Source organism: Podarcis vaucheri (assembly GCF_965113315.1).
Source record: "Podarcis vaucheri genome assembly, chromosome: 5".
Classification (NCBI taxonomy): Eukaryota; Metazoa; Chordata; class Lepidosauria; order Squamata; family Lacertidae; genus Podarcis; species Podarcis vaucheri.
This window is the reverse complement of record NC_138763.1, coordinates 66,224,440-66,252,029: the sequence shown is the minus strand read 5'-3', so window position 1 is coordinate 66,252,029 and position 27,590 is coordinate 66,224,440. Positions and strand designations below refer to the sequence as shown.

General features: G+C 44.1%; 1 long non-coding RNA gene across 1 annotated transcript in view; it reads left to right on the top strand.

Moving 5' to 3' along the window:
- The window catches only part of LOC309532197, a 28,779-nt gene extending 2,101 nt beyond the window's left edge, over positions 1 to 26,678 (top strand). The window contains exons 3-5 of the long non-coding RNA XR_014219640.1: positions 20,687 to 23,752; positions 24,720 to 24,782; positions 25,963 to 26,678. This is a non-coding gene — a long non-coding RNA (uncharacterized lncRNA). The remainder of the gene's footprint in view (positions 1 to 20,686; positions 23,753 to 24,719; positions 24,783 to 25,962) is intronic.
- Positions 26,679 to 27,590: the final 912 nt, after the last annotated feature.

Here is a 27,590-nt window from a genome sequence, read left to right as displayed (position 1 = left end):
ACCACACTATGTTAAGTAAGTTTAAAATACTTTACTTTACTTACTTTACTTACAGATTGCATTGTTCCATGCAACAGCAAGGTGAACACAGGAAGAAAGCTTTTGGGCAGAAAATACAGAATCTTGTTCCAAACACGTGCTCTAAGCTTGGGAACAAACTTATACACACCCTCCTTTGTTGGCTACATGGTACAGAGTGGGGTGGACAGGAAGAGAGGGCTTCATTTCCTCCCTCATCTGAGAATACGGGGCATGACCTACACAGCTATATTGTCTTAGCCCCTTCATGCACCAACTAGCCCTATGTTTGCTAGTTGTATATGAATGCAATCTCCCACTTATTACTGGAACCATTAAGGTCACAATCCTAAGTACTCCTCATATGAAATCTTACTTCCAAATAATAGTTATTAATAGCATTAGTCTATAGGTGTGTCAGAAGAACAAGAAAACTAGGCAAGTCATTTATTTTTTCTGGAGCCAAGAGCTTATGTAAATTAGTCTGCTAAGCAAGACCACTTTTCTTTGGATTCATGATGCAATACAGCAAACCTCCAGAAAGCGGGAGAAAGCCACTGAGATGAAAAGCAGCTGTTATTTCTCAACCCAACTAAGCAAACAGCTGCCAAGTCCTTTCAATCATTTCACGCAAATAAAACAAGTAAGAGGCATGGGTAACGCTTGCTGCTTTTTTATAGGTCAACTGTGAGTCTGCAAAAACTGTTCAGGGCTTGCATGAAATGGTGCAAAGGAACGGCTTATTCTTTATTATTATTATTATAGAATTTATATTAACCTTTCATGCAATGAGCTTGAGGTGATGTTCCCCATTTGATATTCATGGCAACCCTGTGAGATGGGTTAGGCTGAGAGGCGGTGTGACTGGCCAAAGGTCACCTAGTGTGACTGAATGGGGATTTGAATACAGGTCTTGCAGGGCCCAGTCCAGCTCCTACCCTAATCAAAGCAATGCTCCAGCCCTATCTAATCATTTTATCCAATTAGATTGAAGTGAGAGGAGAGCAGGGACATCCTTTCTGATCCCAGCCCTCTGCTGCATCCTCATCACCCAGCCATGTCCCCTTCCACTTAATGGATGGCGGGGAAGTCTCAAGCAGGGAGCCTGAGGTTTTGAAGCAGAGGTTGGATGACCAGCTGTCATGTATGATCTAGCTGAGATCCCTCAATTGGAGGGGGTCGGACCTGCGGCATCCCTTCCAACTCTGCAGTTCTATGATTCTAGTAAGCAGGCCTATTCAAATAATTTTATAGGTGGGAAAGTGTGTTTGTATCTACAACAACGCCGGCTGGGAGGTATGCTTTGCATTCTACCTGGCTATCATTTGTGGGGTTATCAGCAGGGCACCCAGAGGCAAACGAAGTCCCTGTGAGTTGTGTAAAAAGAAGGAAATCCCTTTTCTTGCATGACAAACCGCACCTGCTAAAATTCCTTCCTCTGCACAAGTACAAGACCCTTGTCCCCCTTTGCGTCTGTTCACCCTGGTGATAGGTCATGATAAATTCCCCCAAGTACCACTACTCTGTGCATGTGCTTTAATATGCTCTCTATGAAGAATATTGCCTAGCTTACCTGTTGTACAGCTGCAGGAGAGGAGCACCCAACTAGCCATCACAAAGGCCAAAAGCAATTAGCATCAGCAGTGCTCCCTTCCCACAATTGGGGTTGCCAGTTGTTTAGCCTGGCCTCTGTAGATATGCCATTAATAATGGCTGTATATGCAAATACTAGCCGTTGATCTTGTTTCACTTTCTGCAGCTGTACAAAGCTTCACCAGTAGGATCAAGCTGCAAGAATAAGCCATTGATATTTTTTCATGGTCACCCACCCAGCAATAGCTTGCCATTTTGTGATATATTGTTATGGCCTTAATTATGGTTGACTATTATGTTTTGTTTGCCGATTGTCTACTTCTTTCCTGAGCCAGCTGTGTGTGCATTTAAAAGGGCAAATGACAGCGAGGCTATTCCTCCACCTCTACCCTATGGCTACAAAGCTGTTGGGCCTCCCAGATCTTGTGATAATTGTCGTTGAACAATGACTTATGCGGGAGCATTGTGTAAAGGTTTCACTGCCCTGGAGGCATGCTTTGCTTTTCCAGGAAGGCCCCTGACCCTTGCCTATAATTATTTGACTGTGACAAGCATGCAGCCACCTTTTCGAGCCTCCTGCAGACCAGAAATAATCTTCCCACACTGTATCCCGTTTGTTTGTCTTGTTCACACTTTTCTTATTTCAGTCTCAGTGTGCCATCCACGACAGGGAACTTATAAAAAGGTTCTGAAGGGTGGTTGTCACCCACCTGTCTGCAGCAGTTTTCAGCCATCTCCTTCAATGCAGCCTTTGAGCTGAGCAATGACCCACATCATTAATCCAGGGAAACACCCGCTGTCTCTCTGCTCCAGGGAAACAGGATTGCAAATGACTTTTGGGGGAAAGGCGGCTTCAGAATTTGGGCAAGCTTTTTCACCAGTGCTTTAGTCCAGTGTTTCCCAACCTTTTTTGGGCAAAGGCACACTTGTTTCATGAAAAAAATCTCGAGGCACACCACCATGCCAGATGGGGAAAGGTCACTTTTTACTTATGTAAAAAAAAAAAAAAAAATAGTAACAGCATAGAAGGTAATGGTTAGGCTAGCATCCCTCTTCCAAATATGCTAGGTTTTTATTTGCAGGGACTGTTCTACATGGGAAGGGGAAAGGAAAGTTAATAGAAGGAAAGGCGGGTGGGAGAGAAAGAGAAAGAAAGAGGGAAGGAAGGGGGGAAGAGAAGTGGAAAGGAGGGAGACCGAGGCGGGGGAGAAGCGTCTGGAGAGTTGCTCCGAAGTTTGGGGGGCCGCGGGGGTGGGCGCGCGTCCCAGGAGGCGGAGGCCAGCCCGGGCTGGGAGCTGCGCCGCGGCCCGGGGGCGGAAGGCGGACCGCGGCTCCTAGGATGTGGAAAGGGGACGGCGGCGCAGGGGGAGGAGACCCGCACGGCTAGGGCAGCGCGCAGGGGGAGGGGAGCGGGCCGGAGGCGGGCGAGGGGGGCCGCGATCCCGCGCGCCGCGAACATGGCCTCCTTCCCCGCGGGCCCCGCCGAGCCCCCGCTGCCGGAGGAGAGCAGAGGCAGGAGGAGGAGGACGAAGGCGCTGCCAAGGAGGCGCACCAACTTCTGCCAACTTCGGCGCCCGCCCCGTCGCCGCAGGCTCCTCCTAGCCGAGAGCCAGAGGACGGCGGCAGAGCAGGAGGAGGAGGATCGGGTTTGGCGACTGCTTCTGCGTCCTCTCCAAGCGCGGGGCTGGCCTCCGCCGCACCCGATCCTCCACGCTCGCCGCGCTTCTCGGCGGAGCAGGTCTCGTGCGTGTGCGAGGCGCTGCTGCAGGCGGGCGACCCCGGCCGGCTGGGCCGCTTCCTGGGCTCGCTACCGCCCGACACCGAGGCACCGTGCCTGGAGGCGCAGGCGGGCGAGAGCCTGGCCAAGGCGCGCGCGCTGCTGGCCTTCCAGCGCGGCGACTTCGCCGAGCTCTACCGCCTGGTGCAGAGCCGGCGATGGGATGTGGGAGGGAGGGAGGGAGCCGCCCCGCGTGCGCCTATGTGGGGCACGTTACAGCCCCGTGACGTCAGCGCCACGCAGGCAGCCAGGCAGGCAGACGGCGAGAGCCCCGCGCTGGGCGGCCTCTCCTTGCTGCCGCCGCCCCACCTCTCGCCGCCCGACTCGCCCGCCTCCCTCCCACGGCACACCAGGCAACGTCTCGCGGCACACTAGTGTGCCGCGGAACACCGGTTGGGAAACACTGCTTTAGTCACAGGCTGCTGCTTCATTTTAGCTACTTACTACTTTTATACCCCTTCTCTCCTCCAAGGTTGCATGCCACCCCCAATCTCTGCTGTTTACATTGGGGAATCAAGGTGCGGTGGAAACTAGTGTGTTCAATAAATATGGTTTCTTGTACACATATTTACACCTGGATCTACTCTGAAGAGAGTTCACAGCATTCGCATCTCAGGAGCAGCCTATCCTTCACAGCAGCCCAGCACTGGATTCCCAGACATCTCTGTGCTCTTTCCCAGCCTTTCTTCAGCCAATTCACCAAGATGGTTCTGGCCTTCACAGCAGCACATCCAGTTCTCCCCCTTCTTCATGGGTAGGCAAACTAAGGCCTGGATCCGGCCCAAGCGCCTTCTAAATCCAGCCCATGGATGGTCCAGGAATCAGCATGTTTTTACATGAGTAGAATGTATCCTTTTATTTAAAATGCATCTCTGGGTTATTTGTGGGGCATAGGAATTCATTCATTCCCCCCTCCCCCTCCCCAAAAATAGTCCAGCCCCCACAAGGTCTGAGGGACAGTGGACCGGCCCCCTGCTGAAAAGGTTTGCTGACCCTGCCTTCTTCCTCAGCCTCTCAGTTTCAAAAGGACACCTTTTTCCTATGTGACATCATGCCTCCTGTAAACTCCCCCTCCCAACTCTGCTATTTACCCAGAGTCAGGTAGAAGGTCAATGACTGGCCATACCTTGATGGTCCTTCCCACAAGGAGATTTCCTGGTTTAGCCTGCATTTTAGATCTAACATCTGGCACCTTCCCTTCAATATTATCTCAGTTATACTGTTTATTAATTTCTAGCATTCCCTAACTCTAGCAGTTACAGGTGACCTTTCACCCCCAACCTCTGTTACCCTAGATCTGTAACAATATATAACTTCGCCCCTCTGTTTTGATCCTCACAAAAAGCCTACGAGATAAATTAAGCTGAGAGATAGTGATTGAGCCCAGCAAAGTTCATTGCTGGGTGAGGATTTCCACCTTCCTTTCCCCAGTCCCAGTCCAGCACTCTAACCACTATGCCACACTTGAGATGATGTTATCACATGAAGGTGTGTATAGTTGCAAACCGCAGTGTACAAAAGCCCACTGTAAAAAATAATAATAATTGGCCTCTGTTCATTTCAAATGCTGTGTGTATACAGCCTAAATGATGCCCCCCCCATGTGCCAAGTACCAAAATGAAATGGGGATGGGGATGAAGCACACCTTCTGGGGCTAAGGTGCTTGTGTGTGTCGCTTCTGTGTTCTGCACAGCACCTTGCTCCTGGTTAGCAAAGCAAAAATAACCTACGTGCAAACAGGTATTGCATTATGCTCCACAATCCCTCTCTGACTTTTCTTGGCAAATGGCTGTCCTTGCATGAAGTGTTACTTTAGGAAGAAAATTCCCACGGGCCGAGGGGAATGCCATATCCCTGCTTACAATCTCCATTTCTGTCCCTCCTTATATAAATTAAACTCAAACCAGTGAATAAGGCTGCAGTCCCATCATAACCACTTATCTGGACTTAAGCCCAGCTGAACTCCATGGGACTTATGTCTGACTAGAGATGTATAGAATTGTCTTTTAAGGATGTCATTGGGACCATTTATTCCACTTGCAAATATATATATATATATCTAAAGTTTATTTCAGCGCAGAATTCAGTGCAGAATTTGATTATCATTTTCTTTATGGGGCAGACATGCCCCAACTTCAGTACTCTGCATACCAGATGAGTTATGCAGGATGACATTACACATATTTTATTAGGAGTAAGAAGAAGTTGTTCAGCTTGAGTACTCTGAGTACTAAATGAGTTATGCAGGATGACATTACACATATTTTATTAGGACTGAGAAGCATGGAAGGAACATGCTTGGTTATCTGGAGGGTAGCTTGACACTGGCAGACATTGCAAGTGGCCTCTGAAAGCTAGAGGTGCCTTCGTTCACGCTGCACAAGGAAAGCTCATAAAAAGTACAAGGCAGAAATGTCAGAGGCAAAGGACATTGCAAGAGCAACAATCTCCCCCTTCTTCATTTTCGACTCATGCCAATGTGTCAAAATCAGACAGTAGGACTGCAAAAATTGGTCCTCAAGCCCTACAAAGATAGGAGAGGAAACAGCATCCTCTCCTCTCAGTCGATCTGGAACCATTTGCAGAAAAGTATGCAAATGTCAGCACTTTTTCCTTAAACAAATAATTGGTACATTCAGGTAGCAGCCTAACTTGTGTGGGTATCTTTTTTAAAAAAAACATCAACAGCTGGTATTTGGTGATTGAAGATAGCTGCCCTATGAAGGCTGATACTGTATCTTGTAAACCAGTACTCCATTACAGAAATGAGATTTCTCTGAATGGTGACTCTGTTTCCACCAGAGCTCTTCAAGGACACCTTTCCCTAGTCTGTTTCTTACCTGTTCCATTTCAAAGTTTTTCAGTTCCAAAGTTTTTAACTTTGGGTTTTTGTTTCTCTGGCATAAATAATCCCTGATTAAACATTGCTGCATTTTATGCTCAAACCTGACAATGGCATTTTGTCTCAAGTGTTTGAGGTGAGATTACCGCAAGAACTCTTCGTAGTCTGGACAATGTATTTTTAATGTCACGATTGTAACAGCTGTCCTTCAGCTCTTTCAGAGCAGCCAGGTGTTTTACTCCCAACGTAGCACTTCTGTCGCCAGTACATTTGCCTAGCATTAAAAGTATAATAGTGTCTTATTACAAAAATGATTTTTCCGCTCCCAAGCTAAATGTACCTATTGTAGTTACGAGTGCTACGTGACATCTTCACATATTGGCTAGTGCCCAGGACAACATGAATGATACACTAATGATAAACAATGCAACACATATCTCTGTGCCATGTTGTGTACCCGCTCTCCTCACAGATATACCACAGTGTCATGGATTTCCTGCTTCCTTTTCTTTTCTTTTAGTTGTTTTAAGAGAGATATTTTTTTCTCCAAACTGCAGCACCAGTCTCCTGTGTTTGGGAGATGGAGGGAGTCCTTTCAGTTTACTTCTATGGGTTAAAGATCCAGTTGAGTTTCCAAGTATCCCATTGAGGCAAAGAAGGGCAAAAAAAGGCAACACACACGCACCTCCCTGCTCACAAGGCCACCAACTTTCATGATGCATACTCTGCATATTCTCCAAGTTTCATAATGTATATTGTGACCAATACCCTGCAGATTTGCTGAGGGATAATTCAAAGCTGAAAATTTGTATCATAGAGGTGTATTTGGTGGATCAAACAGTAGCCCTATTTGGACATTCTGAAACTGTACCCAGTAACTTACAACCCTCTCTACAATCAGAGACCCTGATCTTGCACAAGTCCTGGCTATGTTGATCCTTGAAGACTAGAAGTGGCTTCAGTTTATCCTTGCTTCTGACCTTCCCACTCAATGCCAGAAGGCTAGGAGGTGGAAAAAGCGAGGCTGACAGGCATTGCCCCTCCACTGATACAATTTTAAAATGCTAGAATAAAGCCCCCTTTTTTTTGTTCACATGATTTATGAAATGCATTTTCTCTTCCTCCTTACGTATTTTCTTTGCATTTGAAGTAGCCCTTCAAATGTGGCTCCAGTTGGATCGCTGCTGTACATTACATGATCAGAGAACAGCCGACGGAGAAATGGGCAAAACTGCACATTTCCACTTGCTAAGTAAAATCTCATGCAAAGACTAAATCTTTGCATAAATCTAATATTAAAATCATAAGCGGGACCAACATTGTGGAAAGTTCAGTGTTCCAAAGGTAGCAGCCTTGAGTGTGAGTGTATGAAATAATGAATCCTATTTTTAGTAACATATAAAGAACCTTTCAAAGTGATTCACAGAGGGACTGGATGGTAATCCAAAAATGTTGGACCAGCCATCAAAACCAAGTCCATGATGGGAACCTTTATAGCTTGACATCTGTCTGGAATTTATGACTCAGGCACATGATCTCTTTCTGCTACCTTGTTGACAGGTGTCAATCACATCCTTGTTGGCAGACTCCCAGCATAAGGAAAGCTACCCTCCCAAAGTCCACTTAAGGCAAAATAAGGAGGTGATACAAGGTCATGAGCCTGCCAAGGATGATGCTGCCAGCAATGTACTTGTTCTGTTTATAAATAGAGGACTCTGTTCCATTGCTTTGATGTTGGCACCTTTTCCTTTAAAGGGGAAGTGACAACTGCAAATTTAAGAAGCACCCTTCTTTTCTTTTAAGCTAAGTTAAAAAGTTAGTAAATTCCATTTAGGAATAAAATTATTTCTTTGATAGCACTTGGGAAGACCAATATAGATGATACACAAATTAGCCCCTTTCCAACTCTGCATTACCTGTTGTCTCTGATCAGCTCTCACGATACATTTTTAGCAAAAATGAAATTATTCACAAAACATTAACCTCTTGACGTTGACCTCGGATTTCAGCCTCAGAATCTGAATGTCAACTTTAAAAAAATCACAGGGTATAATGCTGTCCTAATAGTACAACACAGATGAGCATTGTTTTTAGACTGGACTCTTTCCAGTGTAATATTTTCTTACATCAGGTTGTTTTTGGATGGATTCCTCTGGAGTCTGCTGACACACAAAGGCAACTGAAGGGATCCAGCTTACATAGTTTCATTTCCTGGAAACGTGCAACATCATTTGCACAGGCAGGGATCCATCAGGATAATCCCAGCAGCTATGAAATGGAGGAAATCCATTTGAATTGCCTCCCCACCCATTTATTATTATTATTATTAGTAGTAGTAGTAGTATAATTTATGAAGCATCTAACATATTATAAATGCCATACATAGATTGAAAACTTCCTGCTCACAGGCTTAAAATCTGAAAGGCATAGCACAAAAGGTAAAATGGATAGAGAAGGAAAACAAACAAACTCAAGTACCAGTTCCTCAAGTTATAGAGGCTGTGGACACACTCCCATTTGTTCTGCCTCCAGTTCAGTGTCTTCTCACGACCGGTTTGGGAAGTCGTGTAAACACGCTAGCCACAATTCACATCTGTCCTGGAGTTTCTTGAGAAATATTGTGTTTTCCCTCAAACACCTTTGAAACGATTTGAAAATGTAAGCCGCCTGAAGACATCCACACTCCCAGTCCACCAGCGGGTGTGAACAGACGGCGATTTTTTTCAAAAGCACATCCAACTGTGCTGATGCGTACAATGATGTGCAAATACATTGGGGGGGGGAGTGGCCTCACTGAGTAATGTGTACACAGTCAAAATTGTTCTTAGAATGACCACCTTGGAAGGGAGGGAGGGGCCCAATGGCTGTGGATCTCAATGGGCCCTGGTGTTCCAGCTTTCCTGCTGCAGCAACCCATGGCCCTGTAGTATAAGAAAGTGCTTAGTATTATAAGAAAATACATTAAGCCTGCAATTTGCATGGGGATCAAGCTTAAAGCCAAAATCATGTATAGTCAAAGCACATTAGGGTGGGATTGCCAAAGCTTTCCCCTCCCCCCTGGACCCCCCCCCATTTCCACTATTCTATTCTATTCTAATCATTTCATTTCATTTTAATTGCCAAGCATGTAAAGCTGAATGTGCACAAGCTAAATGTGCATAAGTTGCAGGCTTACTGTATTCTGCATTTTGTGATCATTTTTGTTGTGCATCATGAATACAATGGGCACACAGTCCTTTCACGATGATGCAGTTGTCATGCCCGCATGTGGAAGATCTACCTAAGGGTCCACTTTTCCCTCTCCCACTGCCCGCACACAGGCAGCATAAGGTATATTAGTGGGGATGATAGACTTGCACCCATATCCTGCATTTCCACCCAGGTCTTCCTCTCTGTGCCTTCAGGCATAAGCTGAGGAACGAGGGAAGTCGCCTTTTTTGAGAGCCTGTGCACACCAGGGCGGTGCATGCAGGGCAAGCGAGTTGTTCCCTGCATGTTTCTGAATTTCATTGTTTATATGTTAAATATTTTTAAAAGTTACCTGCAAAAAGAGCTTCATTCTTGGAGACTGCCATGCGGTTTCCAGTCTAGAGTCACTCCTGGCATGAAGCACACAGAGTTGCAAAATATACCCTGTGGCATAAAGCCACATTAGCTTTGAGGTTGTTTTTTTTCTGGACAAAGACAAAATGTCGTTGTTGAAACTCCACAAAGAATCGTCTTACAGACTCGTAATCCCAGCCCCGTTCTGTCATCGACCCACATAACTTTTTACCAACTCCTTTTTCTTTTAAACTATTTCGTTCTTTCTTTCCTTTTTTAAAGGATTAAAATGTTTGTATGTTCATGTCAGCTAACGGATGCCTAATAGTTTGTTTATTTATTCATTTCTTGCGAGAGGAGTTTGCTGTACAGGGAAAATAAAAGGAGCTTCATTCTGTATAACCTGTGGCCAAGCTTGTAAGTGAATTGGGCTTTCATGGTTCTTTAGGTGGCATAGGACACAATCCGATATTTGAGTTCCATTGGCAGAAGAACTTTAGGATTTGGTAAAAGCTCTGGTATGCCAACGAACCTGGGACATGCCAGACAAAAGAGACACTGGGGGAACACACCAGATATGCCACCAGAATGGACAAAACACAGCAAAAGTTGTATCCTACATTTCTCCCTCTTCTCTCTGTCATGCCCTCACCTGTTGGGCATCCAGATTCAGGCACTATGTGCCCCGGCTGCTGGCTATAGCTCAATGCTCCTTCCTCTCTACAGGCTGTGAGATGGTACAGGATCCATCCCATGCCCTGTTTCAGGCAGACCACAAGCTCCCTCTCATGCCTAGTAGTGACGGGGGTGGTCCTAACTGTTCCTCTGTGGGGTTGTTAACTTCCAGTTCCTGGCAGACACCTGCACTCTTGTGAACTGCAGGGCAGGCAGTTGTGCAACAGGCCATGGTATTGTGCCAGAAGGGATGCCGCAACAGCTATGCTGCTCTCTGAAGACTTTCTGGAGTGACTGCTTGACAGCCCCACAGGTGTGCATTTCTCTTTCGGGACATGAATTTCATTCAGTACAGGCGATGACTTTACGACAAGGTGGGGAACCTTAGGGTCCATACCAAATATGGCCCCTCCAGGCTTAAGTGATCCTCAGAACATTCCCAAGGTTATACGCATCTCACTTGCCCTGCTTCGCAGTCCAAGATTTTTTGCTGGGCTGGAGTGTGTTCTTGAACTCTGATAATACCTCTTGCTCACCTGGATGGAGAACAGAGAGGAGGAGTATGTGTGTATAGAGACAAGGCTAGGGCACAAAGGTAACATTGGTTGCTCCACCCACTTTCACCTCTGGCTCCACCCACCACGGGCATGTGGCTCTTAGCAGGTTGCCCAGTGGGCCATGTGGCCCTCAGACTGGAAAAGGTGCCTCCGCCATCTTTTCTTTCTTTTTTTAAAAAAGATATTTATTGAAATTTTCAAAGTATTACAAAATTAAAAAAGAAAAAAGAAAAATACAAAATAAAAATAGTTAAAAACAATTCGCTCTTTCAATGACTTATCTTCCATTTGCTTATTTCCCGGACCTCCTCACGCCTCCCTTTTCTGTATTCCTGTTCAAACAGTTAGTTCAGCAAATCCCTCCCCTCTTTGTTTATCCTGGTCTTCAATCTTAAAATATTGTAACATTAGATTTTTACCTATTAATCGTCCATTTTCTCGTATTCCCTTATAACATTACAGCTATATACCACTTAGTTTCTATCCAACATCATTCTAACATTCATTAATTTTACAATATTTCTGTAAATAGTCTTTGAGCTTTTTCCAATCTTCTTCCACCAACTCTTCTCCCTGGTCTCGGATTCTGCCAGTCATTTCTGCCAGTTCTATATAGTCCATCACCTTCATCTGCCATTCTTCCAAGTTGGGTAGATCTTGTGTCTTCCAATACTTTGCGATAAGTATTCTTGCTGCTGTTGTGGCATACATAAAGAAAGTTCTATCCTTCTTTGGCACCAATTGGCCGACCATGCCCAGGAGAAAGGCCTCTGGTTTCTTCAAGAAGGTATATTTAAATACCTTTTTCATTTCATTATATATCATCTCCCAGAAAGCCTTAATCCTTGGGCACGTCCACCAAAGGTGAAAGAATGTACCTTCAGTTTCTTTACATTTCCAACATTTATTGTCGGGCAAGTGATAGATTTTTGCAAGCTTGACTGGTGTTATGTACCACCTGTATATCATTTTCATAATATTCTCTCTTAGGGCATTACATGCCGTAAATTTCATACCTGTGGTCCACAACTGTTCCCAGTCAGCAAACATAATGTTATGTCCCAACGTCTTGTGCCCATTTAATCATAGCAGATTTCACCGTTTCATCCTGAGTATTCCATTTCAACAGCAAGTTATACATTTTTGACAAAATCTTAGTTTTAGGTTCTAACAGTTCTGTTTCTAATTTTGATTTTTCCACCTGGAAGCCAATTTTCTTATCCAAATTATATGCCTCCATTATCTGATAATATGGTTTTTAAATGCTTTATGTGCTTTAACCTTGTCATACCACAAATATGCATGCCACCCAAAAACGTTATTAAAACCTTCTAAATCCAAAATGTCTGTGTTCTCAAGAAGTAGCCATTCTTTCAGCCAGCAAAATGCCGCTGATTCATAATAGAGTTTAAGGTCTGGCAGGGCAAATCCACCTCTGTCCTTTGCATCAGTTAATATTTTAAATTTTATTCTGGGCTTCTTGCCCTGCCAGACAAATCTAGAAATGTCTCTCTGCCACTTCTTGAAACAGTCCATCTTGTCCAAGATTTGCAATGATTGAAACAAAAATAACATTCTTGGCAATACATTCATCTTTATAACAGCAATTCGACCTAACAAGGAAAGCTTCGACCATATCTCTAAGTCCTTTTTCACTTCTGACCAACATTTCTCATAATTGTCTTTATAGGTTTAAATTCTTAGCGGTCATATTAACCCCCAGGTATTTTACTTTCTTCACCAGTGTTAAACCTGTCTCCTTCTGAAACCTCTCTTTCTCAATCGGTGTTAAATTTTTCTCAAGCACCTTAGTTTTTAACTTGTTCAACTTAAATCCTGCCACATGACCAAATTCCTGAATCAATTCTAATACTCTTTTAGTACTAGATTCTGGCTCCTGTAATGTCAATACTAAATCATCTGCAAAAGCTTTCAATTTGTACTGTTTAGCTCCGACCTGTATACCTTTGATCAAATGGTCCCTTCTGATCATGTTTAGCAGAACCTCCAGGACCGAAATAAAGAGCAATGGGGAAATTGGGCAGCCTTGTCGTGTCCCTTTCTCTATCTTAAATTCCTCTGTCACCACATTGTTAACTATTAATTTAGCCTTTTGTTCTGAGTAAATTGCACTTATACCATTTTCAAGCCCTTGACCAACCCCCATCCCCTGAAGATTTTTCTTCATGAAACTCCAAGAAATATTGTCAAAGGCTTTCTCCACATCTACAAAAATTAAAACAGCTTTCGTATTAATATTCACTTGCAGCTTCTCTAAAAGGTTAATTATGTTTCTCGTGTTGTCAGACAAGTGTCTGACAAGTGTCAGACCTCCTGTTCTGCCATCTTTTCTTTGTTGCAGTGGGATTCATTTCCTGCATCTTCGTAGGACCTGGCTTCAGATAGGACTCTGGCAGGGGCATGAGTTTGATGTGGTCGAGAGCAGTGACCTCTCCTCAATACGCTCACTGAAGTTCCCTGGACTGCTGGGGGTGAAGCCATCAGATGGGGATGGTGAGGTTTTGAGAAAATGAGGTAAATTACCAAGAAGAAGAAGAAGAAGAAGAGTTTGGATTTGATATCCCGCCTTTCACTCCCCTTCAGGAGTCTCAAAGCGGCTAACATTCTCCTTTCCCTTCCTCCCCCACAACAAACACTCTGTGAGGTGAGTGGGGCTGAGAGACTTCACAGAAGTGTGACTGGCCCAAGGTCACCCAGCAGCTGCATGTGGAGGAGCGGAGACGCGAACCCGGTTCCCCAGATTACGTGACTACCGCTCTTAACCACTACACCATAAGAGTCCAAGCTGAATGAAGCCCTAAAGCTACAGGCCCACTTTCTTGAGAGCAAGCCCTATTGACCACATTTTGAGTAGGTGTATATAAGGTTGCATTGTAAATAATTTTGCCCTTCAAACATAATACTTTCTTACTTTATTTTATTTGTGGCATGCAAATGACTGCAAACTTTGTTTTAATATTTGATTACATGTTCTTCTTGGGCTTGATCAGAGTATGACAGATTAATTATTTGAGTACTGTATGTTTGTTCGTTTTAAACAATGATTTGTGATCTGTGAGTCAAGGGAGAAAATGCTTTTGTTACAAGTACTTTTCCTTGCAGTGACACTGTCTCTGAAGCACTGTCTCACACTATACAAATAAAGACATAAAATAAAGACTATAAAACACCACAAGAATATAGGAAGGGGCCTTACATTGAGTCAAATTATTGGTCCATCCAGCACAATGCTGTCCAACCTGACCAGCAGTGACTCTTGAGGGTTTCATAGGAGACATTCCCTGCCCTGCCTGGGAAGGCAGTGGGTTCAGCCTGGACACTGGGGTCCAGCTCTGAGGGTCTTCTGGTGGTTCCCTCCCTGCGAGAAGCCAAGTTACAGGGAACCAGGCAGAGGGCCTTCTCGGTAGTGGCACCTGCCCTGTGGAATGCCCTCCCATCAGATGTCAAGGAAATAAACTACAGTGGTACTTCAGGTTACATACGCTTCAGGTTACAGATTCCGCTAACCCAGAAATAGTACCCCAGGTTAAGAACTTTGCTTCAGGATGAGAACAGAAATTGTGCTCCGGCGGCACGGCAGCTGCAGGAGGCCCCATTAGCTAAAGTGGTTCTTCAGGTTAAGAACAGTTTCAGGTTAAGAACGGACCTCCGGAACGAATTAAGTACTTAACCCAAGGTACCACTGTATCTGACTTTTAGAAGACATCTGAAGGCGGCCATGTTTAGGCAAGTTTTTAATGTTTGATGTTTTATTGTGCTTTTATATACGTTGGAAGCTGCCCAGAGTGTGCTGGTGCAACCCAGTTAGATGGGGAGGATACTATTATTATTATTATTATTACTATACCTGGAACTTTTTATGTGCAATTCTGAGATCTCTACAATATGGCAACCCATGCTAAAACATAGTGGTCCTTGTGGAGAAAGATGTGAGTCCTTCCTATACACCAAGCAAGTATAACCCTTTTCTTACATTGGCTTTCTTTTTCTTTATTTCTTAATCAGACACTGTTAATTCCTATATTCAGGGTGCTGGCGGGGGGTGTCTCTTACAAGGTCCTCCTTGTTTTGTGTTTCACAGAGGCGAAGTCTTTGCTCAGATATATTAGCAGAGTTAGAATTCTTTTTCCAAGTTTTTCTTGGATTTCCTACACAAGGAAGGTCCTCTGTAAAATAGACCCAAGATGAATGGAGCCTTTCTCCTCCAGATTTAGTCTAGATTCTGACTTGCGTGAACCTTAAAATAGGGGTTTATTAGGGGCTTGATCTGTTTACTTCAATTTGCTTCCGTGTGTTTTCTTTTTTTCCCCTCTTCAATTTCTCTAGGGTCGAGGCTGGCCTGGCATACAGCTTAGCTTTGAGTTAGGCGGGTGAGAATGATACTTCTCTTGAGTCTGAGATTGACAAGAAAGCCATTCTTGCTCGACCAACTGACAAGGGACCTGGAATTGCTTATTGGGGTTGCAAAGGAGCCATTACTCAAGCGGCATTTGGCTTCTCTGTTATTGGAGGGGGCCAGCTGCTCTAACTAGATTTCTTCATTTTAAAACCTCTGTCAAGAGTCCCTGCTAAGCATCACACTGCCTTTTGATGGCTCTGTGTTAATTCCTTAGAGGAAGAGTACAAATTTACAAATGTACTATTTAACATTTCTTTAAAACCAACATGCATGTATGTTAAGCGGCATTTAAAATAGTATCTCTCTCTCCCTCTCTCCCTCTTTTTAATATTGCCCAATTTTATTTAATACTGCCTACCAGAGAGACCAAGATTAAATCCAAATTTTTCATAACATCCAAGACCACATGGATGATACCCATACCTTTCCCAAGCCCTTCCTCAAGGACGGCACGTGATATGCTGGGTGAGACTTATACAAAATGAAAGAGTCCACATTTGAATTTGTTCTGTGGGGATTTAACCTTTGCCTCTCTTAGTAAGCTCAGGCCAAGCAGATTTTAATAACCAGAAAGGGCAAGGATTTGAAAAACAGTTGAAAGGTCCCAAGCCTTTAAGAAGCTTGTCTACAACCAGTGCTTTTTGGGGGGGGGGTACACAGGGGTACGCATACCCCTAAACATTTTGTGAATCTAACGGAAGAAGAAACTAAAAAAATTAAAAATTTTGTTTCTTCTCTAGCACAGTGAATTGTCAGTTTCATTTCTACCCCCAATGGCAGCCTCATTTCCTGTTACAATGTTTCCTGAGTCTTAGATGGAAGTGAGCGTTTAATGTGTGAAGCAGTGTGGAATGTGGATGTTAGTGCACACAACCTCATGCCAATGTGGAAGTTACTGCCAGCTGTGTAATATGAAGTAATACATGTTCCTTGTACTTTTGTCCATTTACTGTATTTATTTTCCCCAATTTGAACTATAAAATGGTGATTTTCTTGAGTCAAAGAGAGCATTACCCCCTAAACATTTTTTTAAGAAAAAAAGCACTGTCTACAACACCAGCTTGCACAAGCTGAAACATGTCCAAAAGAGCATCTCTATCCAGCTATGTTAAAGATCCTGTGTCAGGGGTCAGCAGACTTTTTCAGCAGGGGGCCAGTCCACTGTCCCTCAGACCTTGTTAGGGGCCGGATAATATTTTTTGAGGGAAATTTCTGTGCCCCACAAATAACTCAGAGATGCATTTTAAATAAAAGCACACATTCTACTCATGTAAAAACATGTTGATTCCTGGACCGTCCACGGGCTGGATTTAGAAGGCTATTGGGCCGGATCTGACCCCTAGTTTGCCTACCCATGTCCTGTGTGGTGTACTAGTTAAACTGCTGGAGTAGCACCTGGGAGGCCAAGGTTTGAATCCCCATTTGGCCATGAAGCTCACGCACTGCCTCTCAGTCTAAACTTACCTCACAGGGTCGTTGTAATTAAATGAGGAGAGAGAGAGAGAATCATGTACGCCACTTTGAGCTCCTTGGAGAAGAATTTAAATTCATAAAATAAAATTAAAATAAATACATAAAATAAAAGCCCACAGCATCCAAGTCAGAACAGATGTGAGCAATTCCATCTGCAGTGTATAATGCAAATTGCTCTCCGGAAGCATCCGCAGAATTGTCGCTTTTCTACACTGTGATTCCATGAAAGTATTTGGAACACTCTGTTTCATTACTTTGCTATTGGTTTCATGCTAGGCCTTTCAAGCTCTGATATTAAGCATTTGTTCTCTTTTCTTGGAAAGGGAGCAATACAAAACAATCTGCATGTGGCAATGTGGATAAATATCTGAGCCATAACTCCATGGAATCAGCTGTTATATAAATAGGAATGGAGCCACCTCTGACAGTGAGGGTCTCTCGCTGCTTTAAGTTGTTGGTTTTGATAATGCACACTGAGCTTGTGTTGCCTTTCTCTTCAATTATCGTCTGTTTCCCCCACCCTCACTGGTTCGTGGGCAGAAGGAACTGGCGCAGATTGTGTTCTAAGATATAAACAGAGTTCCTGGCACTAAGAAAAGAAGGAACAGTTTGTCAGGACTTATAGAACTTACGTTCCTAGATTCTGGACGCAGTTCTCTTCCATCCCAAAATACAGACCTAGTTGAAGTGCTATCAAGCTTCCGGAGACAATTAAATTATCCAAGTCTTTGTATTAGAAAGTCAATTAACATCAAACCATAGGTTGTTATGAAAAGATAATAGCATGGGTCTGATCCCTTATATAACCATGGTTGCAATCCTATCCACTGGGGACAGGGAACCTGGTGGACTACAACTCCTATCATCCCTGAATGTTGGCCATGCTGCCCTCCAAAAACTTGCTGCCACTCTGTTCACAGAAGCTTCTGCTGCCTGAAGCAGCCGTCCCACTCTGCCTAATGGTGGGACTGGCCTCATATTCACCAGGGTGAAAATTCAGTGTCCATGTGTGTCGTACTTTTGGTATTGATCCCTCCCAAATTTTTCTCAGAGGGAAAACTATACAGGTAACAGTGGAAGCCAGGGTTATTTAACATTTCTAAATACCTTAGGTTTTAAGCATGAAACGTTTACAAAAAACAATCAGTGCCTGTGGCCTGTTATTGACCTAAGGAGCAGTATATCTTACCCTAGTGTGGATGCTGCTTAGATCTCCATGGACTGGGTCCACTTTTTGAGCCAGACAGTTAGCAGCCACACCCTGCAATACTTTTTCTCTTGCTGACTTCAATTATTAGCATGACATGGACACAGGCTTCCAGGCTGCAAGTTGCAACAAAACAGCCAGGAACAACTTTTGGTGGCTCCGAAAAAGGGCACTGAGTACAGAACAAAAGCATTACCTCAAACTGTTGGCAAACTCTTCCTCCAGCCAGAACCGGACTTGACTAAAATGCATATTCAAGCCAGTTAGAAAGTAGATAGGATGGTTTATTTCAAAGGTGTCAGCAACTATACATCAAGGCTCGCCTCTCTCTTTTTTTTTTTATGCCACCAACCTCCCTCCTTTTTTCATGTTCATCTGTGAGAGGAATCGCAAAATAGCTACTGGGGAACATGGTGTAACACAAATGTGGCTGGTGCAGGGGCACCGTATGGCACAAAATGGCTGACAGGACCACCACAAGATATGGACATCCCTCCTTCACCACCACCATCAGTGCCGGAAAGGCACCTACACCAGCTGCTGCTGCACTCACTCACAGTGAGATGCTCTTTGCACAAGAGAAGGTGGGTGTCCAATCTTGGCATCCCATGAAATGTTGGCATGCTTAAGATGGTGTGTCCCATATAGGGGAATAGGAGCCAGGGCAAACAGGAACTGAGCAGGAAGAGCAAAGAGTGGCTGCATATACACACTAACCCCTTAAAACACATTTGAAGCGCATTTCCCCCTTCAAATAATTCTGGGCACTATAGTTTGTAAAGGGTTGCTGGCAACTGAAACTCTGCAAGGGTTAAACCTGAGTGCCCAGAATTCTTTGTGGGAAGGCAGCCCCTGAGCTGCACCCTTGAATGTTTAGGGACACAGAGGGGGAACTTGAGAGGGGGAACCTGAAAATAAAGCAACACTGTACCTAGCAGTGGTAGCTGGTGGCTCTTGGGTCTTCCGGAGTAGAAGCCAGGGGGCCACCACACCTGAGGTACTGTGTCCAGTTCTAGGCACCACAATTTAAGAAGGATATTCACAAGCTGGAATGTGTACAGAGGAGGGCAATGAGGAGACTGAGAGGAGATATGATAGCCATTCAGTTGTTATATATAATTCAAATATCTAAAGGTTTGTCACATGGAAGATGGAGCGGGCTTGTTTTCTCATGCTCTGGAGGGTAGGACCTAAACCATTGGCTTCAGAAGAGATGCCAGCTAAAAATCAGTAAGACCTGTCAGATGGTTAAGAGCTGTTCGACAGTGGAACAGCCTCCCTCATGGGGTGGTGGACTCTCCTTCCTTGGAGGTTTTTAAGCTATGTTTGGATGGCCGTCTGTCATGGATGCTTTAGCTGAGATTCCTTCATTGCAGGGGCTTGGACTAGATTATCCTTGGTATCCCCCTTTTGATAGGGGGGAAGGAACCTCAGTTTGCTATGTATTTTCATTGATTTTTATTGATTTAGCGGGGGCAGCTTCCCCCCCCGGGGCCCCCTAGCCACGCCCATGTTTCTCACTCTACGATTCTATGATTCTAATATCCTATTATGTAATGTTTTTGCTTTCTATGACATTGCTGCTTTATCTTCTTCAGCCCAGCCCATCTGAAAATTGCATGCTTCGTATTGGATCACTTTGCCCTGCGGCTGATATATGGTAACCTTTAATGTCATGAGCATCAAGGGGAACTTTATTCCAACATTGTTCTCTTGCTTGGAGCAGTTTCTGCAAATTCATATGTAACAAGGAAGTTCTAGAAGCTTTTGATCTTCACGTCCTATTTTCCTGTCAGGACTTCGCCCACCTTTTGAGCAGACAACCGTCTCTACTAGATATACCTGTATGGGTGGGTTTGCCATTTTCTTGCTCCAAGATGCCTTTCCACCTACAGAATGAGATCCCCCCCCCAACCATGGAAAAGTAACTTGGGGTGGGGGCAGAATTCTGAGCAGCAAAATGGCTGGAGGGCAAAGGGTTAAGCAACCCTTCCCCATTAACATTCTCTCATTCAAGCTTGCTGACTCCTTTCATTAAAAAAAACAATGTCAGGAGATTATTGCATGCATGCTGTATAACAGTGGTTCTCAAAGGTTGCGGCTCGCCACACTGGTGTGGCAAGAGCAGATGGCAAGTGTGCTGGGAAGATTCAAGGACAATCAAAGAAACTTTTAAACATTTCAGTTTGGTATAGCAGACTTTCCAAGTGTCCCTATTTTTCAGGAACGTCCCTGATTTAGAGAAGCCCTCCCGGTTTCTTATTTGATCCCAGCATGCCCTGCTTTTCCTTAGGACGTCCCTATTTTCGCTGGAGAAATGTTGGAGGGTTTGGAGTTATCTGACCCCCCCCCCCCAGCCATCTGAAGGCAATCCTGTATAGGGATTTTTTTTTAATGTTTAATGTTTTATTATGTTTTTATATATGGTGGAACCTGCCCAGAGTGACTGGGGCAACCCAGTAAGATGTGTGGGGTATAAATAGTAAAATTTCCATTATGGAATGGGATGTCCCTATTTTCATTGGAGAAATGTTGGAGGGTATGGTATAGTATCAAAATATTTCTCTCTCTTTTTTTGCAGAATATGGATAGATATATTTTCAAAATGAGAGCAAGAGGATCAAGTGATGCTGAGGACAATCCTAGCTGCCGCTTGAATGGACCGCTGGAGAAGACTTGTTTAATCCGAAACCAGTAGCCAGTGCAAACAACTCCCCGCCCCCATTGGCTATGCATTCCCATATAATACCTACACTGGCCCACAAATGCTATGATGTCATAATGTTTCAACAAAATTTGTTCCATTTAAAGGGACATTTACTTCCTTCAGTTTTGTTAGGTAACCTTTTATGGTCTGTTTTTAATATTCATCCCTTTTTGTAGCTCATTATAATCAGTGCTTTTATTTCTTTTTTCTTTTAGAAAAAAAATGTGCCAGTGCTCATCATGAAGTTGTTATAGTAAGTTCCACACTTTTAACAATTTGAGGAGGAAAGGTGCTGGTACTGCGTGCCCTTGAGTACCCCCAGGAAAAAAAATGGTGCTGATTATAATTTTTAAAATGTTCTGATTACCCCTTTATTTCAAAATATCTAAAGGTGCATTGAACTCCATGGAATGGGCCAGATTTTCACAACATCCCTTATATTTTAATATTGACCTTTTACAAGGCTTTGGATTTTTGAATGCTGCTTTTGTACGTTACTTTCTCATGCATTTGCTTCACATTGTGAGAGCTTTTCTAATCGGTACTATTATAGACCCATATTAAAGACAGAGGAAAACTATGGGGCAGATGTATTCATTTATTGGCTGGAATGATGCTTGGGGAGGGAGGGTAACCTTTGGGGGTAGAATATCCCGTTGCTTTCTTTGTACATCAAAATGCAGGATGCCAATGAGTCATTAATACTATTATTTCAGATGCATACGTTCTGAGATCTTGCCCTTGGTGCAGCGATTATCACAATGTGGTTTCCTACTGGAATATATTATTTCTAGACACAAAATGGAACCTGTTGCGACTCTATAAACAAATGGTCCTGAAGGATGATTAGTGTTGACACGGAGCTAAAAACGTGTGGCTTTTGAAAACAACCGTCCTTTCTTACTATCTGTTATGTAGGGGTGTCTGTTAAGTAGAATCAAAATCCTGTCCATGTCAATTGTAGGTCACTGCTTTTCAATCAGCCAGTTTTGTTTTGACTCTCAGCAGGGTAGGAGAGTAAAAATATAAGAATATGAGAAGTGCCCTGCTGGCTAGGGCCAAAGTTCCATCTAGGCTAGTGTCCTGTTCTCACAATGGCCAACCAGATGTTTCTGGCAAGCAGAACCTAAATACAACAGAACTTGCCCCACTTGTGATTTCCATCAACTGGCATTGAGGGTGTTAAGTTGTGGGTGAACATATCAGACGACACAGCGATTCTTCAACAGCTCTTGTTTATTCAGAGGCCAAAACAGAACTGAGCTGAAGGGCTCAGTCAGCCTGCTTATATAGAGCTCCACTACAACGTTACTGTAGCAACTTTCTAAAACTATCCAATAACTGAACGTCACTTTCGATCCTTCATTTGCATAACTATCTACAGTATCCCCCTGCAGGCCCAGGGTGAGAACTTCAGTACATAACAGAGGGGAATACTGCCTCTGAACGTAGGGAATTGCTTTTGTAAATGGAATGATCTAAGTCACATATTCATCCACTCCGGGCCTCAGTATTGGAGGGTATGTTTCTCATAGGTTCAGACCCTGGTGTGGAACTTAAGAACCAACCATCACTTTCTTAAACAGGAAACAGGGATCAGAATTCCAAGCAGATGAGTCAGGGATTGACAGGATGATTCCAACTCATGATAGGTTTCTTATCTGTGCTCTGGACAGGATGGGTGTCCTGACTAGGGGAGAGGATAATAAGCAGGGGAAGGATAATACTCATGTGCTCCTTGATAGCAGATAGGATATGCTTAAGGGGAGTATAGATCAGGCATAGGCAAACTCGGCCCTCCAGATGTTTTGGGACTACAACTCCCATGATCCCTAGCTAACAGGACCAGTGGTCAGGGATGATGGGAATTGTAGTCCCAAATTGGCCAAGTTTGCCTATGTTGGGTATAGATGTTGAAAAGCAGTTTAAAACCCTCTTAAACACAAGCTCAGCTGCGTGGAGTCTGCAAGGGGTAGCTTTTTTGTATTCCTGGAGTCTTCTTGTACATTACAGAACCCTAATTATGCAAGGGGCCACAGGAAATTGCACCCAAACATAACTATGCATAAACATTAGTGAGTGCATGAAGGGATTAAGATCATAGAACTGTGTTCCTGGACTCAGGTAGGCCATGCCGTCTCTTCTCTGATGAGGGAGGAAGTGAAATTTTCTTATTCCTCCTGTCTCCCTTCTCGCCATGTAACTAACCAAGGAAGATGTGTCTAAGCTTTGCTCCAAGCTTAGAGCATGTGTTTGAAGCTATTTCTCTGTGTTTTCTACACAAGAGTATTCTGCCTGTGTTCTCCTTTCTGCTGCTTGGGTAAATGCATGAATCTAACATTTGGAACATTTGGTAAGTAACACATTTTAAGCTTACTTAAAAGTAAGTGGTCTGTCCAGTGCAAGTGGGGTAGAAAGAGGGGAGCACTTTGCAAGTGGACTAAATGGAATATGCAAAAGGTTTAACAGCCTACATGCCAATGCTTCACTGTACTGCTTGAGTGTGTGGCTCTCCCCTGCCGGAGAGAGAATTCAGCCCCACGTTTTGAATCAAAGCACTCAGCTGATTCTTTTATTATTTGCCGTGCACACGTGTCACAGGAATTCATATTTTTCCTCCCACAGAATCTTCTATAGAAACAAAGTCTCCCTGCTGTGAAATAGCAATGGAGAGGGAAATGTCTTGTTCCCATCCTTACTGCCCCTCTCCCCGCCAGGTGTTTAATGCCTGAAAAGGGTTTAAGAAAGCTTTGACTATGAAAAGATGGCATGATCAGAGGCATCTCTTTACTCTCTCTATAGCACTCGATGGTTTTCAAACTACATTCTGGAGGACCCTGGTGTTCTTCAATGAGAAAACCAGCAAAGATGAGCTGGTTGCCATGAAAGACCATTTGTTCCGCACTGTTGATCTTCCCCCATACAGTTGCGCAACATTTGGTGAGTTTTGCATATATTCTAAGTTCATGTCCTGGCTTATGCAAACTTTTTAAGTTCACCCTAGAACATGTCCCAGAATGCTCTTCAGGAGACAAGGGCTCTGTGCATATGCACGGGGATTCCAAAGCAGCCAAGTCAGTGGGGAAAGGGTTCTTGGAAGGCAAAAAGCTTGAAAACCACTTCAAAGCATTTGATTTGCCAGGCCTTTTGAACTGCCACCTTTTATTCTCACCCTCCTGCCACTTCCAATTCATTATTTCTATACCTCAGAAGCTCACTAATTATTGAGGTGTTAAACATAATTATATTAGGTCATTGTTGCTATTGCTAGTAATTAGAATGGTGCGTTGTGTAGGCCAAATCAATCACAGGGATGAGGCTGAGAACAGGCTCACCTTTTGTATGCCTTGAAACTAGCTGTTCCATGAAAAGGATGTCTAAATTGCTGAGAAACTGCCTTTCTAAGCTTTGTCCTGAACTGACATTTAGTCATTTTATGTGTGGGCTGCTGAAGTCACATTATAACGGCTTTTAAAACTCAGCTGCTTCCTTGTTCTCCTTCCATGTCCTTTCTCCCGATTAAAAATCTGGCAATGAAAACATCACAGGTCTTATGGCTAAATGCTCATGTTCACACAAAGTCTATTCTGTAGAGTTCTTTGGGGCAAAAAGTATCTTCCTTTGGGGGTTTTCTTCCCTCCTTAGGAAGAAAAAAACCCACCTTTTTATAACTTAAGAATTCCCCCTTTCTCTTGGAATACTTGAACTCTCCTAGATATCTTTCTAATAAGTGGGAATTAAAGGAGGTGCAGTTTACTGCAAATTGAGTAAATCGGGGGGGGGGGATGTTAAATATCAGCCAGACCTGGCTGAACCAAGAAGGGGGTGGGTTTCTCAAGCTGAGGAATAGCTACTGTGATTACAGCATCCTAAATCTTTCTTTCTTTCCTTTCTTTGACATTTCTAGTTTCTTGTCATGAAAGTTTGTTCTCTCACAACTCCCACTTCATCAAATAGACTGAGCATCTCAGTAGGTTAGGGAAGTATGTATGTGTGGGCAGGTGGATGGGGAATCTTTCACTACCAGAAGGCTGGAGGCTAGCCTTATGTAAGTGAATACGATTGGCTAGCACCTTGTCATCATGTGACCAGAGTCCACGAATGAAAAATACTGGAACAGCATGTGCTGTGTTTTGTGTTTTCTTTAGCACCTGCTCAGCCAATCTGTCCTCAGTGAGATATATTTGTGATCTGGCATCATGCCTGTGAACTTTGGGATCTGACAACGAGCTTTAAATTTGTATTTCAGTTTGTATTTACTGGTGTTGGAGCACATGGGTTTGCAAACAGATTGCTGTGTCCTCTAGTAATCTCTCTATGCCTCCTCTCCCATTACATAAGAAGCAAGAACTGGTTAAGGAGCATCAGATATGTGATGGAAATGCTAAAGGAGATTTAGAGAGAATCTCCCAGGCCTTGAATTATTTACATCGGTCTATACACTGTGGAAGTTTAGAAGATGTACCTTGAGCAATATTTTCAGGAGAGTCTTCAAAACTGAGTCCAATGGGAGTGTTAAAGAGATGAAGCGATAGGGCTTATTGACCAAGTCATTGGGTCCATTGGGCGTTCACTCAAGAGACAAAGGAGGAGTGCGCCTTTGGGGGTGAGGTCAAGCTGTTGGATGGTTGCAGCACCGGCTGTGGCTGTGGAGACCGATGTGGAAGAGACATGTTTTGTTGCAGATGGGGCAAATGAAAGTGTCCAGTTGTGCTATCCAGTTGGTACAATTCAGAGTCTAGTTATGACCTATAAAGGCCTACATGGCTTAGGTCCAAGCTATCTGAAAATCCGTTTCCCCTCATATGACCCTGGCCAGCTTTTGAGATATTCAGGGGAGGCGCTTGGTTCTGCCACCCTCACAGTCCCTTTTGGTGGGGATGCAGGAGAGGGCCTTCTCAGTGGCTTCTCCCAGACTCTGGAACTCCCTCCCTGGAGAAGCTAGATTGGCTCCCTCTTTATTGTCCTTCTGCTGGCAGCTAAACCTTCTTGTTCCAGCAGGCTCTGGGGAAATGACTGCTTTTAATGGAAGGGTTGGTGCCGTGCCATGCTGTTTTTATTGTAATTATTTGTATACTTTAAATGGATTTTATATATGTATATAGTTTTTAATTCTATTAATTTTTAAATTTTGTTTTTTCTGTTTTCAGCAATTTTTGTTTTTATCTGTCAGCTGCCTTGAAAAAGTCAGGGAAGAAGAAGAAGAAGAAGAAGAAGAAGAAGAAGAAGAAGAAGAAATGTTTAGGATTGCAGCTGAAGATATGACAGCTGAAGAAGTAAAAAAAGCATGATGACCAAACCTAGGTCTAGTTTTGTGATATTTATAGCCACAGAAAAATCTACAATGTATGTTTCTGTCAAAGGAAAGTGTGCCTTAATTCCATCCCCCACTAATTCCAAGCTATGCATTGTAGCGATCCTTCTTTGTGCTTTTCTGCCCCCTGGTGGCAAAAGTATTTTCAAGTCTTCAAATCCTTGAAAAATGGTAAGGAATTTTAGGCTTGATAATTTACCACTAACTGCCATGTTGCTTCATGCTATATAAGAATCAGTGGCATAATACTGCATATTGAGCATGAATAAGAACACAAAATAAAAACACAAGTAAATAATTAAAACAAAAACAACAAAACACTACCCCTCCGTCCCTTATGCTTTGAGGGACTGCCACATGCCACACAGAGTGGTGTGTATCCTGGCAGTCCATGGGCTCAAAACAGCAGCCCAGCCTGCAACAGTCAGTGTGGCATAATAAAAAATGGCTGCAATGCTAAGGTGGCATAGCACAAATGGGTGCCACCTGTAAGAGCAGAAAAAGAGGCAGGGCCACAAAATTGTACAGGCACCCCATCAATGAGTATTAGTCACTGCCCAGGGGCGCCGACTTATAAAAAATATTGGGGGGGCCCATACCGGGGTCCTGCCGCTGGTTCGCTCGGGTAGCCGGGAGAACGCAGTTCGAGGTGGCGGTGTTGGGGAGAGACCCTCGCTCAGGGCACCACTAGACTTGGCGGCCGGCGGCCTATCTGGGGGGTTTTGGAGCGTATTTCGGCGGAGCGATTGGGGAGGAGGGGGCTTGTTGCCGGATTCTTCAGCTGGGCCAGAGATCCGCTGCTGGGGGGTCCCTGGGCCGAGTTGTGAGCACGGCCTGCTGAAGGGAGATCCAGCCGATTGCGCGACGGGGACGGCCGGGGCTCTCCGGCTAGGGCGCGCGGCTGGCTGGCTGGCGAGGGAGCAGGTGGGGAGGAGGCGGGGGTCCTCACTCTCTTAGGAAACGCACCCGCGTGCCCGATTGCCACGAAGTCCGAAGGGTGCGTGTGTGGAATTAAAAAGCAAAAACGAGATACGGGCAGGGCAGGCAAAGAGTTTTCTGCAAGAGGATGGAGGGCAGGTTGAAGAGAAAATCACTCAGGATGAGACAGTCAAATCAGCCATGATAAAATGGGCTCAGGATATTGGGTATAACATCATGTTTGAGGACTGGGAAAGGTTATGGACCACCGGAATGAAATTCACGGCATGTAATGCCTTGAAGGAAAATATTATGAAAATGATTTATAGGTGGTACATGACCCCAGTCAAGCTTGCAAAAATATATCACCTGTCTGATAATAAATGTTGGAAATGTAAGGAGGCTGAAGGGACATTCTTTCACCTCTGGTGGACTTGTCCAAAAGTGAAGGCCTTCTGGGAAATGATCTATAATGAGTTAAAAAAGGTATTTAAGTATACCTTTCCCAAGAAACCAGAGGCCTTCCTCTTGGGCATTGTTGGCCAG